This window comes from Diabrotica virgifera, chromosome 7, assembly GCF_917563875.1.
Source record: "Diabrotica virgifera virgifera chromosome 7, PGI_DIABVI_V3a".
Lineage (NCBI taxonomy): Eukaryota > Metazoa > Arthropoda > Insecta > Coleoptera > Chrysomelidae > Diabrotica > Diabrotica virgifera.
This window is the reverse complement of record NC_065449.1, coordinates 118,206,561-118,222,696: the sequence shown is the minus strand read 5'-3', so window position 1 is coordinate 118,222,696 and position 16,136 is coordinate 118,206,561. Positions and strand designations below refer to the sequence as shown.

Sequence of the window (16,136 nt, the reverse complement as noted above, 5' to 3'; positions counted from 1 at the left end):
CTCCCATAAATTTGCTCACTTTAAGGGAAGAAACATCGATTGAACAAATTTTGACAAAATTTTGGGAATTAGAGCAGGTTCCAAAACGGGAAATTCCGGATTTAGACGCTATAGAATGTGAAAATATTTATAAAACCACGGTTTCCAGGGATATATCGGGCCGGTTTACTGTTGCATTACCTTTTAAAAGTTCACCAAAAAATTTGGGAAATTCAAGGGTTTCGGCGGAAAATCGGTTAAAAACCTTGGAAAAACGGTTAACAAAATCGGACAGCTTGCGTGCGGATTACAATAAAATTATGCAGGATTTTTTGGATCAAGGATACTTAAAATTATTGGAAAAAGAAGATTGTGACTTATCCTATTATATTAGTCATCACCCTGTAATAAAATTAGAGAGTTTAAGTACACCTATACGTATCGTATTGGATGCATCTTGCCCTTCAGACACTGATGTCTCCTTGAATGATTTATTGCATAGCGGGCCTAAACTGCAGGCGGACATATGCACTTTATTAATAAATTTTCGGCTTTTTCCAGTAGCATTGAGTTCGGATTTAAAAAAGATGTTTTTACAAATAAAATTAGTACAAGATCACTGGCGGTTTCAAAGAATATTATGGAGATTTGATCCAAACGAGGAAATAAAAACGTATGAATTTACGGTGGTTGCGTTCGGTTTAAGGTCGTCACCTTTTTTAGCGCTACGGACGGTTCAGCAATTGATAAATGAAGATGGCAAAGATTATCCTTTAGCTAAAAAATATATTTCTTCGGGGCTATATATGGATGATTTTTTAACGAGTGTTCCGGACGAAATTGAAGCTAAAGAATTATATAATCAATCGGTAAAGCTCTTCAAAGGTGGTTGTTTTGACTTAGTTAAATGGTCGACTAATTTGGACAATTTGTTATCAGAAATTCCGCTGGGAAAACGTTTACAAAATTCGGTTACACTTAAATCGGAGACTAAAGTTTTAGGGATGCAATGGGATCCGCAGAGGGATGTTTTGAACTATAGGTTAACCACCCCCGATAAAAATTGTACAAAACGTAAGATTTTATCTCTTACTGCAAAATGTTATGATCCTATTGGTCTGATTGCTCCATTTATTTTGCATTTAAAGTTAATGATCAGGGAGTTATGGCAACTAAAATTGGGTTGGGATGACTCACCCCCGGATACGATTAAAAAATCATGGGAAAAGGTATGCAATGAATGGCAAGATTTTTCAAAATTTGAGGTCCCTAGACATGTAGGAGCCATGAGGGATGTTCCGATTATGATTTTGGGGTTTGCGGATGCAAGTCAAGACGGTTACTGTGGGGTAGTTTATTTAAGGGTTGTAAATTCTAGCGCTGAAGTGAGTGTGAGACTGGTTGCTGCAAAATCGAGATGTGCACCTTTAAAAAAGACCATGACCATTCCGAAGCTAGAATTATGCGCGGCTTTGTTGTTATCATCTTTGCTGAAATTAATATTTGAAAATTATAGCAAACTTACTCATATTTCACAACTAGTTGCGTATTCTGATTCGACCACGGTGGTGAGTTGGTTAACTTCGGCAAATACCAAAGATATTTTTGTAGCTAATCGAGTGCAGCAAATTAAAGAAAACCTTCCTAATATTTCATGGCAACATATTGAAGGTAAAAATAATCCCGCGGACTGCTTGTCAAGAGGGTTGACACCCTCACAATTAATAAATCATGAACTTTGGTTACAAGGTCCTAGTTGGATAAAATTACGGGAATCGGACTGGCCTTCTTCAATATTAGAATCGGATATTTCGGAGGTTAAGGTTTTGGTTATTGAGGAGGAGAAGCAGGGTGAAAAAATGCATCCCTTACTTGAATTGGTTGAACGTCATTCTAGCTGGCATAAAATTTTACGGATTACGGTTCGGGTTTTAATGTTGTTAAAATTAATTCCTGTGCAAAAATTAATTACGGCTACTGCGCTAAGAACAGCAGAATGTTATTTAATTCAGTTAATTCAGTTAAAACATTTTGAAACTGAAATAAAAATGATAAAAGAAAACAAACAATGTAAAACACAGCTTAAGAAATTACGGCCATTTTTACAAGACGGTTTACTTATGGTGGGGGGACGACTTAATAATTCATCCCTTAGTTTTTCGGGAAAACATCCACTAATTTTATCGGGAAAAGAAACGTTAGTTGAACGGATTGTTGATTTTTATCATATAATTTATATGCATACGGGGGCATATTTGCTTGAAGCTTTATTGCGTCAAAAGTATTGGATTCTTGGGGCAAGAAATCTTATAAGAAATCGGGTTTTTAAATGCAATCGTTGTTTTAGAAATAAACCGAAAATTTTGACACCGCTCATGGCAGATTTACCGGTATCGAGGGTTACTGCTACTAAACCCTTTTTACACGTAGGGGTTGACTATTTTGGGCCAATAAATATTACATTAGGTAAAAAACGTAATGCGGCGGTTCATAAATCGTATTGTTTATTAGCGGTTTGTTTAAGCACAAAAGCGGTTCATTTAGAATTGGTGAGTTCTTTAAGCACACCACATTTTATGCAAGCATTTAAAAGACTTTTAGCAAGAAGGGGCCCATGCAAGGTTTTGTATTCTGATCAGGGATCATCTTTTGTTTGTGCGAAAACGGTTTTAAGTGAAATTAATCGGTTTGCTAGTTCGGAAGAATATCAAAATGCACTGTTATGTGAATTAAATTTGAACGGTGTGGAATGGAAATTTATAAGTCCACAAAGTCCGAGTCACGGGGGTCTTTGGGAAAGTAATGTAAACAGCGCTAAGTCGCATCTCTATAAGGTCATAGGGGATCAGTTGTTAACATATGAAGAGTTAAATACTCTATTAATTCAAATAGAGGCAATCTTAAATTCGAGACCTCTTTGTCGTCGACCAACTGATTCATCTCAAATATCGGTATTAACTCCATCACATTTTTTAAATTTAACACCGTTAGGAAGTTTGCCGGCCGACGATTTAACAGATTTAAATATAAACCGGTTAGATAGGTTCCAGTTAATCGATCGAATGGTGCAAGATTTCTGGAAAAGGTGGCGTTTGGAATATTTGACTACCTTACAAACTAGAGAAAAATGGAATATAGATTTGCCTAATGTTAAAATCGGAACGGTTGTTATTTTAAAGGTAGACAATGTACCTACACTTTGTTGGCCGTTGGCCATTGTTACTGAGGTTCATCCGGGTAAAGACGGAGTTGTTAGAAATGTTACTGTAAAAACTTCGAAAGGGACATTTACACGACCAGTTTTGAAGTTATGCCCTCTTCCGAATCAATAAATTTACAGTAATATCTTTTGTATATAGTTATAGGTATTTTTCATTAGAATTTATTTATTTTTTTCGATTATTTTTTTTGAGTTACGGTAATTAACTCTGAAAATTTTGGTATATTAATTTATGCCTGGTCCTTTGAGTATTTATTTGGAACTAGTTTTTTTTATTGTGTTTTCGGCACAAATTGCATACAGATTTGGCTGAAAAATGGGTTTTTCAGGGCGGGGGCTATGTTTGCGCCAATATGAATATATATTTAATTTATTTTAATTTGGGAATGTCTTGGCAACACAGTTCTAAGTAAGCATAATCTTCTGTCCTTTATGTTAAGTCAGTCAGTCGTTAACAGACATACGGTCGGAACATATAGTACACTTTGACAATTTTAATTTGATTTTGTGTGTGTTTTCCGTGAGACAAATTGACGATACCAGACAACATATTTTCGGTAAGTTCCCTTCTTTTATCCCATCCTTCATTTTCCTTAATGCCACCGAAAATAGTGCTTCAACATTTAACAACACGAAGAAAATCTAAGAAAATCTCGGTAAGTTATTATTATTAAATTTTTTCCATTTGGTTTTCCTAAAAGTCAAAACAACTTGCAATATCTTAAATTGTAGGTTTTTAATTTACTACAATTTTCTATTTAAAACTTTTTCTCTAAAGTGAATATCCTAAGCTGCAAAATTAAAAATCTTGAAAAATTGCAAATTTATCAAATGAAAATCGTCATAAATAAAAAACCGCACAAAATTTTTGGTTACATTTTAGTAGAAGTTATTCCTGGCATCGTCCTTTACAACAACTGATAGGTTTCAAAAATTCCTGAATTATATCCTGAAATCGACCTATTTTTCACCCACAGCTTGGACTATATGTGGTACTCTAAGCAGGCAGGAAGTGAGATGTAATTCATAGATCTCCCCTAACCTTCTGTGCCTCAGAATTAGTATGGTTTGCAAATTATAAAAACCGCGAGGGCGTTATTCGAAAATTTGTCTCAATAGAAGTTTTATTTTAATACAAAAACTATAAGTTTTAATCTAATAGCACTTGAAACAAAATTTAAAATATCATTTTATATAGGTACTGAAACTAAAGAAATCGAGGGAATTCTAAAATTTGCAATTCACGTCCCAACTGCTCAGCGCGAAAAGTTCCAACGAAAGATTGATCCCCGTACTCAGTAAGTAAAACTAATACAAATAAAAATGTACAACTGTTTCACAATAAATCACTGAAAACTTTTGTTTTCTATACTTACACAAAATTTATTATTTACAACTATGTGACTACAGCTGTTTCGGCAGAGTGCCTTTCTCAAGTGATATAATTTACAATGTGTTTGCCTTTTTAAGTCTCTAACTGAAGAGGTTGAGGAGTGGGGAGCTGTTTGTCTCGAGTTGGTCATTCAGAATTATATCTGTATTTTTCAGTTTATTAATTTCCATAGATTCTAAAAAAGATAGCTTAAGGCCTTTATTTTGGATATGCAGAATTTGAAACTCTTCACTGAAAGAATGATTATGATCTAGAAGGTGAAGTGCGTATGTAGAAGTGTCTGTTTTTCTATAGTTGAAAGCCCTTTTGTGTTCTGCTTTCCGTTTGTTAAAAGTTCTGCCAGTTTGACCGATGTACGTTTTCGGACAGTCACCGCAAGTTAATTTGTACACCCCACTCTGTAGTTGCTTTCTCTTTCGACTTTTATTGTTCTTAATATATTTGCTTAAGTTGTTGTTAGTTCTTAGAGCTGGTATTATTCCTTTCTTTTTTATGTATCTGGCTATAGTCTGGGTTGATTATCGGAGAAGAGGCCATTTTTGGGAAAAGTTATTTACCAGCAATTTTATTGCTGGAATCGAATCTTATTATTGTATGTATTAATAATATAGGTATGCAAAGTCTGCAGATAGTGTGCTACTTTTTTTATAAACAAAATGGCGCCCGAAAATCGTGTTTTTTTCAATTTTTGCTCTATAACTCCAAACATTTTAACTTTACACCAAAAATACCCAAATAAAAATTCACCGCAATTAAATACTGCATAGAGACGTATTTTTCCCGATTCACTTTGACGAAAACTTTCCCCGGAAAAAGTGGGTTTTTCCAACAAAATCTTTAATTTTCAACTAAAATTTTAGATAAGTAATTGTTAATCAATAATTAAATAACTTCGAAGTGTAAAAGACTTTTTCATATAGATTATAATTCCAGAAGCCGATGGAAATTGAATGAACAGTTTAGCAACAATTGAATTTTTAATTAAAACTTTACGGTCGCTATAATAACGACAATAATTATGATGCATAATAATAACTATGATTTTTTCATAAAAAGACACTATACCTATCTAATGTACTTTACAGAATTGAAATTGGACTATTTAGGCGGCCTCAGGAATATTTTAAAATTATAAACAATTTTTTGGCTTATAAACAAATAGAATATCTCGGGAAATATTAAACTAAATTAAATTATGAAAACGGTATTCGAAAAACAGCAGCAGGACGCTTCTTCTGAAAGAAAAAACGTTTAACTACGATGAGTGATTCCTGAGATACAACCGGTGAAAGTTGATCGGAATTTACGGCAAAGATATAAACAATAGGATCATAATTTTCAAACCATCACCTTTTTATTTTTGTCCTCTTTCTCCTCACCAATTTTCATATCCTTAAAATACTTATAACATATATTATTATAATAAAAACTATCGATAATACGTGTGAAAATTGCCAAAAATAGCAAAATTCCAATCAAAAATTAGGTTGGAGATAATGTAACCCTCAAAGATCAAAATCGGTATACTTTAAAAAAATGCATTTTCTCGGCTTCCCATGGAGCAATTTCCTTCATTCTTTTTTTGTTCCCAAGTAACTCGAGTAGAGCCATGGAACTAATGCATTATTAAATGTCAGACTTGCTTTTGTTTTGTTATAATAAGTTAATTTATTTATTATAACACAAAATTTTAATTTGTTTAAATAAAAATTGTTTAATAATTATACAGCTTTCAAATGAGAATATTTATATTTTTAACTTTAAAAGGTACACTTGTAGTAAGTTTATCTAAAAAAAAGCCTACAACTGGAAAAATATGTATTTATCTGTTCTTCTAAATAAATTAATCTATTATAACAAAACAAAAGCAAGTTTGACATTTAATAATGAGTTAGTTCGATGGCTCTACTCGAGCTATTAGGGAACAAAAAAAGAATGAAGGAAATTGCTCCATGGGAAGCCGAGAAAATGCATTTTTTTAACGTATACCGATTTTGAACTTTGAGGGTTACATTTTCTCCAACCTAATTTTTGATTGGAATTTTGCTATTTTTGGCAATTTTCACACGTATTATCGATAGTTTTTATTATAATAATATATGTTATGAGTATTTTAAGGATATGAAAATTGGTGTGCAGAAAGAGGACAAAAATAAAAAGGTGATGGTTTGAAAATTATAATCCTATTGTTTATATCTTTGCCGTAAATTCCGGTCAACTTTCACCGGTTGTATCTCAAGAATCACTCGTCGTAATTAAACGTTTTTTCTTTTAAAAGAAGCGTCCTGCTACTGTTTTTCAAATACCGTTTTCACAATTTAACTTAGTTTAATATTTCCCGAGATATTCTATTTGTTTATAAGCCAAAAAATTGTTTATAATTTTAAAATATTCCTGAGGCCGCTTAAATAGTCCAATTTCAATTCTGTAAAGTACATTAAATAGGTATAGTGTTTTTTTTTTATGAAAAAATCATAGTTATTCTTGTGCATCATAATTATTGTCGTTATTATAGCGACCGTAAATTTTTAATTAAAAATTCAATTGTTGCTAAACTGTTTATTCAATTTCCATCGGCTTCTGGAATTATAGTCTATATGAAAAGTTTTTTTACACTACCAAGTTATTTAATTATTGATTCATCATCATCATTGGCTCGACAGCCCTTTCTGGGTCTTGGCCTGTTCCAGGATTCTTCTCCACTCTGATCTGTTTCGTGCTTTTTTTCTCCAGTTTTTTTATTTTTAAGGTTTTTATATCATTTTCTATTTGTTCTAAATATCTCAGCTTCGGTCTTCCTCTTGTTCTTTTTCCTACTGGCATCTGTTTGAATATTTTGTTTGGTATTTCGCCTTCTTCCATTCTTTCTACATGTCCCATCCAACGCAGCCGTCCTATTTTAATGAATGTTATGATATCTGGATCCTGGTATATTTCGTATAGTTCAAAGTTGTACCTTCTTCGCCAAATTCCATTTTCTTTTGTGCCCTTATATATGTGTCGCAAGATTTTTCTTTCAAAGGTGGCTAGCAATGTTTCCTCTCTTTTAGTGAGTGTCCAGGTTTCTGAGCCGTATGTGAGTACCGGTCTTATTAGGGTTTTGTATATTTGGCATTTTGTTTTCCTTGCGACGTTGTCTGATCTTAGTTGCCGAATTAAGCCATGATAACTTTTATTGGCAATAAATATTCGCCTCTTCACTTCCTCTGCTACGTTATTATCAGATGTGACTAGGGATCCCAAGTATGTAAAGTTTTTTACCCCCTCAATGTTGTATTCTCCTATTGTTATATTTTGTGGCTGCCTTAATTATTGATTAATTATTACTTATCTAAAATTTTAGTTCAAAATTAAAGATTTTGTTGGAAAAACCCGCTTTTTCCGGGGAAAGTTTTCGTCGAAGTGAATCGGGAGAAACACGTCTCTATGCAGAATTTAATTGCGGTGAATTTTTATTTGGGTATTTTTGGTGTAAAGTTAAAATCTTTGGAGTTATAGAGCAAAAATTGAAAAAAAAACACGATTTTCGGGCGCCATATTGTTTATAAAAAAAGTAGCACACTATCTGCAGACTTTGCATACCTATATTATTAATACATACAATAATAAGATTCGATTCCAGCAATAAAATTACTGGTAAATAACTTTTCCTTGTATTTTGCTAATTAGCCCAGAGTACTATGTTTGTTGTTATCTTGCCAGTATATGTGAGAGAGCAGAAGGTAGTGGGTTCTTTCTGTGGTGGTGGATACACTAATTTTAGGGCTTTCTTATGGAGTTTTTGATTTAAAATTTTGTTAACTGTTTGTTCGTTATAGCCGTTGTTTACTGCTATTTGTTTAATTATGTTTAGTTCTATCTCGAAGTTATTTTTTGTCATAGGAATTTCTGTCAGTCTATGTTGTATCATGCTATGGTAGGCTGCTAATTTGTGTTGTGTAGGATGGGATGATGAATTGTGTATAGTTGTGTCAGTATGGGTAGGTTTATGATATACGGAGAACTCATGTTTGTTGTGTAGTCTGGTATTCGTTACATTTAGAAAGTTTATGGAAGTATTCTGTTCTGTTTCTATTGTAAACTCAATATTACTATGAAGTGAATTAATGTATGATAGAAATTGGTCAAGTTGTCTGTTAGTTCCTGTAAAGCATACTAGTATATCATCCACGTATCTCCACCAATATACAGGAAATAACAGACAACTTGACCAATTTCTATCATACATTAATTCACTTATTTTTTATTTATTATTTATTATTTTTTATCATTATTTTTTATTTTAAATGGACATGTGGCATTCTTATAGTAGTAACATCTTAAAAAAAATTAAAGTGAAATTTCTTCACCCCATGAAAATTTTATGGGGGTTTTGTTCCCTTAAACCCCCCCAAACTTTTGTGTACGTTCCAATTAGATTATTACTGTTGCATTATTAGGTAAACACAATATTTTAAAACTTTTTTGCCTCTCAGTACTTTTCCGATAAGCCAGTGTTTATCGAGATATTTTGAATATTTGTCGAATCCACCACATATTTTTGTATATGGTTAAGTACGATTATAGAGATCTGTTAATATTTGAAAATTTATTTATAATTTACATTTTTAGGTATATTTTGAAAAAGAAGCCACATCTCGATAAAAGGTGACTTATCAAAAGAAGACTAAGAGGCAAAAAGTTTTAAAAACACTGTGTTTACCTCATGGTACCACAATAATAGTTTAATTGGAACGTACACAAACATTTGGGGGGTTTAAAGGAACAAAACTCTATAAATTTTTTATGAAAACATATTAAAAATGAAGCCGCATCCCGATAAAAACTGACTTATCTAAAAAATACCAAGGAAAAAAAAGTTTTAGAAACGTTGTTTAACTAATGGTACCGCAATAATGAATTAATTGGAACGTACACAAAAGTTTGGGGGGGGGGGGGGGCTTTAAGGGAACTAAACCCCCATAAATTTTTTATGGGGTGGGTAAATTTCACTATAATTTTGTTTTAAGATGTTGCTGCCATAAAAATGCCCCATGTCCATTTTCAATAAAAAATCTCTAATAGTTTTCGATATATTGAAAAAAATCGATTTTCATTTTGTAACTTCAAAGGGCTGTAACTTTTTTTATGAGCACATTTATACTAATGTAAGTTAGGTTCAATCGAACTATTTTTGACCCCAGACTGTGTGGTACAATTTATAACCAATCTTTTCGGGACACCCTGTATATTTGGGCAATATTAAAATCAAAATTCATCTAATTGTGATATGTGACGCAGATTTCGACAGGCACAAAAAAGTATAAATATATATTTTAATTATTTATTTTAGTTTAATCTAATTTCCATTAATACAAAATTGACAATCTACAGAGCAGTTATAGGGCCAGATCATAATACTGGCAGATGACGGAAAAGGCAAAGAAAAAAGTAGACGCAGTTGAAATGAATTTTTTATCCATATGCATATGAATCCATATGCGGAATATCTGTGTCGAATATCTTAACTAGAGCACATACCGAAAAATAAAACCCGCGACACACCACTCGACTACAGAGGGCAACTGAAAGAATATTGACAATTTATATGGTATGGGCACATGGTACTAACCACTTCCACAGATTTTGGAGCCTCGAGTGTCTTCTCTTGCCTGACCCTGGCAGGAAAAATTGTCTAAGGCAGTGTTTTTCAATCTGTGGGTCGCGACCCCCAGAGGAGTCACGAAGCCTTACTCGGGGAGCCGTCGACTGAAAGAAAAAGTTGAGGTTCTTAAAATACAATTTTAGTGGGAGGAGGTGCTTGTTTGGTTTTCAAGAGTTTATCGAATTATGGTACTATTTTTGAAAGGTTACTAATCAAATAATTTTCTAATTGCAGTCTATTTTTCTTTTTAGTTAATGTCTACTATTGAAGAAAATGTCACACAGGTATGAAGTGGCAAATTGCACTAATAATTTAAAAGCTTCCCTTGCCAGCTGTGAATATTGGTGTTTTATTTTTATCCAAAAAAATTTCATTTTTACCATGCCATCAGCAGCTAAATCTAAAAGATCAACATTATTTAATTTTTTTGTTGACATCAGTCAGATCTATTGATGTGTCCAACAAAGGGTTTAAAATCCATCTATGCCTATTGTCAGCTTCAGAGTGCAACTCTGGAAAGTATGTCAAAAGTTGTTGCTCTTGTAAATTCTGTATAATGCAAGGAATGTGAGCATATTCTGCAAAATTTTGGTCTGTTGCATTATCTTCATCAATCTTCTGAACACATGGAAAAGACTCAAAAATTTTGTTTTGCAGAGAGGTTGACCACAAACGAAGTTTTACGTAAAGTGCTTTTACTTTATCTTTAGCTGTTAAAATATTCTGTTCTCTTCCTTGAAGGTTCTTGTTCAAATTGTTAAGGTGGCTAAAAAGATCTGCCAAAATGCTAAATTGAAGAGCCAATTTGGTCAGAAAAACCGTAAGCATATTTAGATTTTGCATCTTGTGAGAATATTAACAATTCAGTTCTCAGTTCCAGAGCCCTTGTCAACAACTTTCTTTTGGATAGCCAACTGACCTCTGTGTGATAAAGGAGATTTTGATGAGGCGAGTCGATATATTTCCACAAACGATTCTGAATAGCCGGGTTTGCAAAGCTTTATCTTTGATAGAATTAACAATTTTTATTACCTCATTGAGCACGTTATTTATATCCAAAGGTACTACCTTAGAGCCTGTCGATGAAGAAAACAGTTTATCCAGGATATGTTTGGCATTATCGATTTTATTTTGCAATATCCGCTATTTTTGCCATTCATAGTTTTAACGCCATCGCTACAAATACCGATATATTTTCCCAATCAATATTGTAGTTGCAAGTGCTTTCTAAAAACATATCGTACAAACATTGGTCATATCAGTAGTGTTTGCAGGACGTTATTTATATCCAAAAGTACTACCTTAGAGCCTGTCGATGAAGAAAACAGTTTATCCAGGATATGTTTGGCATTATCGATTTTATTTTGCAATATCCGCTATTTTTGCCATTCATAGTTTTAACGCCATCGCTACAAATACCGATATATTTTCCCAATCAATATTGTAGTTGCAAGTGCTTTCTAAAAACATATCGTATAAACATTGGTCATATCAGTAGTGTTTGCAGGAAGTGCTTTGCAAAATAAGATTTCTTCCATTATATTGTCATCTGCTTCAAAGCGCACAAATACTGCAAACTGTGCACAGTCGGAAACACCTGTAGATTTGTCAAACTGCAAAGCAAAATATTGGCTGTTCTTTAATTTTCGGCCCGCGTGAATAAAGATAAATATACCAAAATAGGAAAAAATGATTACCTAACGTATGTAGTTTTTAATTAAATTATTTCTTTGGCTTTTTATGACACCAGGGGGTCGCCAGAATATTTCAACCTGTAAAGGGGTCGCAAAATCAAAAAGATTGAAAAGCACTGGTCTAAGGGAAAATAGTACTGATTTGACATCAAAAACTCTATTTATGTTCAACTAATTTTTAATATAGTCTGCTATTGTTAAAAATTATTAATACAACTAAATGTTTAATTTTAGTATACAGGGTTGGTCGAAACTCGGAATGGGTATTTTCTCAGTTTTCTTAAATCACCCTGCATTTTCGCATTGTAATGAAATAATATGTTATGGTACTTTTTTATTCCTTAAGCATCTCGTATACCTAGTTGCTTTAATTTATGAGTTATTTGTGATTGCCTAATCCAAACATTTATAATTAATTGGAACAAAAATTACCTGAAATTTTATTAGGTTGGCCGTGAAAATGTTCAATCAAAAATAATTTTATGAAAATAAATACATATTAGTCTAGACTTATCCTTAATTTATTAATATTGGATAATATATCAAAATACCTACGTTGTTCAAATTGTTGGTGCGTAAAATATTAATAAACACATACAATTTTCAATGTGTTTTGTATTCAATGTTTTGGAATCCTGAGAAAACTAATAAGTACTTTTAAATAATTTAAAAACCTAATGGAAGATTACATTATTATCGAATGCCGAAAGTCCCTTAGAATAAATAAAAAATTTCTTTTGAATGAAATATTTGCAATTAAAAATCACACTAAATTTTCTCTATTATTTTCACCCCTGTAACTTATTAAAATAAACATAGAAGTTTTCAGGAACTTTTGCCCTAAGTATCTAATATTGTAATCTTTCATTTTGCGTTTATATTTTTCAGAAATATTTATTAGTTTTTTCAGGATTCGAAAAAAATTAATACTTTTAAAACACATTGAATATATTGTCAGGTGACATTTGGCGCCTATGCCCTTAAACATTTGACATTGTCTTATTTTTTGTAGTTCCAGTTGCTTTTTTACCATCACTAATATGAATTTTTCTAATGAGGATCTGATGCATATGGTTTTCCTGCTAGGAAGATATAACAAAAACGTGCTACTAGCAATTCGGGATGGGAAAACCTACCGGTTATAACCTAAAACCGCTTTTTTTTCTTCTGCAATAATCGGTTTTTCCGGTTGTTTTTTGTCACGGTTATAACCGGTTTTTTCTTTTTAAAGTAATAACCGGTGAAAACCGGGTAAGTGGAAAAAATACTGAATTCAGAGAAAAAATGTGAAAAATTTTCACCCACCGCGCTAAAATAATGAGAAATTTTAAGCTGACTTAAACCGATTTTACAACATTGATGACTGATTGCTATACCGATATGGACTGATATCCATTCGAATGGAGTATCGCAAACTGAAGCGCAATGTAAATGTAACCTATTGGGTATTGGCTGTGACTAAAAAAACCGAACACTGGTTTTTGAAACAACCGGTTTTTTTGACCGGTCATAACCTGTAGGTTAAACCGTAGGTAAAAAAACCTGTAAACGGGAAACCGATGTTTTGTCAACAACCGCCATCCATACTAGCAATGAGAATTGATCATCAGCAATTCCGTGACAAACTACAACCAATAAGAAAAACTTTTCTTAGTTTACTAGAACCGTTTCAACGGACTGAACAATTAGATTACGAGAAATTTTATCAAACGTAAACTATTATAGATGATTGAAATAAATTTAATGTAATAATTAGTGTCAATCAGAATCTGCATATTAGTAAGAACGTTCTCGTAATCTAAGTATCTAGTCCGTCGAAACCGTTCTAGAAAACGTTGAAAAGTTTCTCTTCTTGGTTGTCTATCAGCTAATTGCTGATGGTAAATTCTTATTGCGAGTAGCACATTTTTATGATACTCTCCTAGAACAAAAACTTTACTAATCAGTTCCCCATTACAAAAATTTATATTAGTAATGGTAACAAAGCAACTGGAACTATAAAAATAATATAACGTCGAGTGTGTAAGCAAGTTTAGTATCAAAGGCATTACCTACGAACAATGTAGAATATCGCATGTTTTTATTAATATTTTACGCACCAACCACCTCAATAGCCTAGGCATTTTGATATATAATATTAATAAGTTAGGGTTCAATCTGGATTAATATGTACCTATTTATGTTCGTAAGCTTATTTTTGACCAACCTAATAAAATTTAACGTAATTTGAAATTAATGTTTGGCTTAAATGATCATGAATAACTCACAAATTAAAGCAGTTAGGTAGAGGGAATGCTTAAAAGGAACGGAGCAAAATGCAAAATTTTGACGCATGTCAAAATTTTCAATGTGTTTTAAATGTACTAACTTTTTTGAATCCTCATAAAACTAAATCCTGAGGCATAATAAATATTTTTGAAAAATATAAACGCAGAATGAAAGATTTCATTATTGCCGAGGTTCGAAAGTCCCTGGAAACTTCTATAATGTTTATTTTAATAAACTACAGGGGTAAAAATAAAAAAGAAAATTTACTGTTATTTTTAATTGCAAATGTTTTATTCAAAAGAAACTTTTTATTTATTCTAAGGAACTTTCGGCCCTCGATAATAAAGTAGTCTTTAATTCTGCGTTTAAATTTTAAAAAAATACTGATTAGTTTTCTCATGATTCGAAAAAAATGAATAGATTTAAAACACATTGAAAATTTTAACATGCGTCAAAATTTTGCATTTTGCTCGGTTCCCCTTATGAAATAAAAAAGTACCATAAAATATCATTTTGTTACAATAATAAATTACTCATTTAAGAAAATATTCATTCGGAGTTTCGACAACTCTGTGCACACTAATTAAATATTATTTCGCTATATTAATAATTTTTAACAATATTAAACTAACAATCATTTGAACATAAATCGAGAGTTTGATGCCAAATCAGTACAATTCTACAGGGTGTGAATATTGCTATGAAATTAATATAAAACGTAATTTTCTTTTAAACTACCCTCTATATTACAAAATCTCATATTTTAAGAAAGAATCCATCGATGAGAATCCAAAAATGTAAAAATATACAGGGTGTCCCATTTAAAATAACGATTATAGGCAACTTCCGGTATAACCGGAAGTAACAAATAGATGAACTCTTCAAAATCCCAATTCCGATTTTCACGATTCTGTTCTGGTTCATCTGCCTACCCTGTATTGGATATACAGTCAAAGTCGTTTATTAGAATACCGATTATAAGAATATCACGGATCCCGGTTAAAGGAATAAAAATTTGAGGTCCAGAAACGTCTTTACTAACCACCAATAATCGGTTATTAGAATATCCCGGTTATAGAAATACTCTTGCTTGGCACGAGCGCTATTCCAATAAGTGGGTTCGAGTGTGGTATTAAATGGTAGATCTAAAAATTCAATATCCGAAGCACCTGTCAGCTAGTCAAGCCTAACAAGCGTAGTTCATAGCAATAAGTATAGTTGTTTTAAAATTATTAATAATCCACTTCCTAATATTACACAACTTATAGTAAAAATGCATGAATACTCAGTTAATTCCTTTAACTTACCTTTAAGTATTATTATCACCAAATTATTTTCAAAAATATTTAAAAAATTTGTATATTTCTAACAAAAAACGAATGTCAACTTCTTCAACAAATATCCGATTGTATACTAACAAGATAATAATTACAAAATCTTCAAAATGGAATTTGGATGACCTTGCAGAGAGTAGAGATTTATTACAGATGACTTTTTTTAGATTTCATATGTGGTAATTTTTTAATATCTAAATTCTAAATTTGAACCGTTAACTTCCTTGACGCAATATTTACAAAAAAAATCAGACTTTGTTCAAAAAGTCTTGAAATTATTACAATAATAAAATCAGCAGATATTATTTATTTGCTATAATAGACCAGTCACGATCTGCGAAAAAACGTCTATTTTTGGATGTGAGAGGTGACATTCGGATTTTTGCACATAAAGTTAGGTGACACCTTCAGTAATAATAATTGACTTATGCTTCTTCTGAAATATGCCCGGAACATTAATAAAAAAATTAAAATATTTAAAAATTTCGAAAAACATCGATTTTTTTTTTTTGTTTTCTTTGCTTATAACTTTAAAACAATTCGTTTTGGAACAAAGTCATAGAGTAGTAAAATAAAGATAATTGAATTTTGAATGATATACGAC

At 32.0% G+C, this 16,136-nt stretch overlaps 1 protein-coding gene across 1 annotated transcript in view; it reads right to left on the bottom strand.

Annotated features, from left to right (window-relative positions):
- The window catches only part of LOC126887990 (cytochrome P450 6k1-like), a 110,652-nt gene extending 95,030 nt beyond the window's left edge, over positions 1–15,622 (bottom strand). Inside the window, exon 1 of the mRNA XM_050655964.1 lies at positions 15,506–15,622. The gene's annotated coding sequence lies outside the window, so the exon portion shown is untranslated. The remainder of the gene's footprint in view (positions 1–15,505) is intronic.
- Between the last annotated feature and the right edge of the window lie 514 nt (positions 15,623–16,136).